We start from the raw sequence: 2,825 nt of genomic DNA, 5'->3' as shown, positions 1-2,825 counted from the left end.
GGGGGGGGGTCGGGTTGTACTGCAGAAACTTTGTAACATGTAAACTTCAACAGTTTTAATAAAGTTGTTTACATACAAAAGTGCAGTCTGTTGAAGACATGTCATTTGGAGGCACTGCTATCCTCCCCTTCTGGTCCCAGAATGCATCCGTCAAAGTATTTTAACACCCCAAATGTCAATTGTACGATTCAAGATGTAAAAATAAATATTGAGGGGTAAAAATTACTAAAATAACGGCGAACACGTAAAAATAACAACTCCCTAATGCTTCAGTCGGAAGCCTTAGGCCCCGTTCACATTGAGCGATTTATCGCGCGGTAATTCCTGCGATATCGCGGCTATTTACCGCGCGATATCGCTCTCCAATGCTTGGCAATGGGGCAAAGGGTCCTGCTGTCGCGGGTCGTGCGTCGCTACAGCAGGACCCTTTTTGGAGCGGATTTTGCCGCGATTCCAGCTTGCTCAATGCAAGCATTTTTCCGATATCGCGTGACAAATCGCGCGATATCGCGCAAAATGCAAATTGCACGACAAACGCACAATTTGCAAATCGCCAAGTGTGAATGGGGCCTTAAAGTGACATTAAAGGCAACATTTCCCCCCCGCCCCCCATTGCTGCTGCAAGCACTTGCCTTATTTGATGCCTCTTTCTGCAATCAAATTCTTCCTTCCACTGGTTTCCAACAGTCTCTCCAGCGCTGGTGCCGGTCTCTGATCCACCGCAGACTCCTCGTGTCCTACGGTGTCTGTCTAAAGTGCGCGCTCCCGGCTGCGTCCATTAAGCTTCAGTGTCTGTTTTCTCCCCTGTACTGGGCATTCGGCCGCACACTTCTTCACAGCCGTTCGGAAGTGTTTCAGCCGAGAGCAAGCGGCGCTGGAACAGGTAAATAATTAGCTATATGCCTAATTTTTTACTTTTTTTATCATGGGGCCTATATCTACTGCTTGCTAGCAGTAGATGTATGCCAAAAAAAAGAGACTTTAATTAACTTTAACGAGCATGCTAAATAACAATTGGGACTTTCGTGAATTCCGTGTTTTTAAACGAAAAATAAGGAGAAGTAAATTAACAACTAGAGAGAGCAAATAACGTTTCTCTTTGTGAAGTGACCCCAAAATTTCATGAGGTATTTACAGTAGTTCTTAGTGAATTGAGCCTGGGATGTAAAACTCAAATCATCATAAACAAGTGAGCAGCTAATATAATTATTTCTTCAGATTCAGGGCTCAATTCACTAAGTCCTGGTTCACACTGAGCGTGTGAAACCCTGCATAAATCTGCCCCCAAAAAACTCCAATTAATTTCTATGGCCCTGTTCACATCTGTTTTGTTGCAATAAGCAAAACGCCTGTCGCCTGAAAAAGTACAGGAGCTTCTTTTTTTTTTTGGCATATTACAGCTCGTTGTGGCCCCATAGACTCAATAGGAAACGCTTAAAAACGCCCGTTTACTGTGTTTTTGCATGGTTTTATGCACTTTTTCTTGCTGAAATGCTGAAAAACGCGCCTTAAAGCACACAAAAACGCTGTCGCCTTGGTATGAACCAGGCCTAAGCGCTAAATACCTCATGAAGTTCTGAGCTAAAATAACTAATGCGTTTACTCATAAGTACCGTATATAATTCACTAAAATCTATGAGGTATTTACTGAATGAGAGATTTCTTAACATGAGGTATTTATTTCATCATTTAAGCTTTATTTTATTTTTGTTCACTTTTTTGGGATTGTTCCCAGTGAAAAAAAGGCACATGGGTGCGGTCATTTGCACCCATAACATTAAAAACCAGCCGAGGTGTAAAAAACGCTTTTTATGTGGTTCCATTCCTGACCTTAGGATACCATTCTCCTCTGTTTGTATGTGATAATCAAATGTTCCATTTTCTAAAAACATAATAACGAATGTGAGATAAATAACGCTTAAACTGTAAAAACCTGAGGTAAATATTCCATGAAATACAATAAAATAATTTAAAAAAAGGTATGAGGTAATTATCATTGGCCCGGGGCAGTCAGAGTTTGCAGCCTGTCAGCTTGTGGCAGCGTGAAAGTGTTCATAACCTAATAGTAAATAAAAGTAAATCACCAGCACACACTTGAAGGGTTTTTAAAGTATTGATATGTTTATTCAATACCCAATGTCACATACGGTCATACGGTGCTAGCGTTTCGGGTCCGCACAGGGATCCTTCATCAGAGCGACAGTGACACAATGCATAGGTGAACATGCAGGTATAAATACACATCAATCCAGGTGCAAACAGACAGCCCATGACGTAATTCCCGCCAAAATTCAAAAAGATAGACACACCCACATCAACACAGAAGAATTCTATTAGTATTAACCCCTTCATGACTGAGGCCTTTTTTCATTTTTTGCACCCATGTTATATTCCACATTTTAGGCCTGAAAATTACTTTAACCCTTTCGCTGCCAAGCCCTCCGGAACATTTTTCAAATCAGCTGGCCAAGCCATTTTTGAATTTTCTGCAATTTTTTCCTATTGGTTTGATTTTCAACTGCTGCGTTGCTGGCGTTTGTAAAAGACCCCCCAAACCATATATTTTCTGAAAGCGCAGGCCCGGTAGAATAAAAAGATGGTGATACTAAATTTGTAGGCCCTGCGATAATTGCGCAAATGTTTCTCAAATTAATATTAAACCGATAAAAATACACAATTCAATTGTTAAAACACACCAAAATCAGTATCCGTGCACAAAATAAATTATTTTCTGACTAAATCTAAAAGAAAAAACTGTATTGAGTTAATAAATAACAAATATTAGCAAATTTGTAATTGCGCCTTTTTGCGAAAAGGTAAAAAAA

Source organism: Nanorana parkeri, unplaced genomic scaffold (genome assembly GCF_000935625.1).
Source record: "Nanorana parkeri isolate BGI_ZX_2015 unplaced genomic scaffold, ASM93562v1 scaffold96, whole genome shotgun sequence".
Classification (NCBI taxonomy): Eukaryota; Metazoa; Chordata; class Amphibia; order Anura; family Dicroglossidae; genus Nanorana; species Nanorana parkeri.
This window is presented reverse-complemented; position numbering follows the sequence as displayed.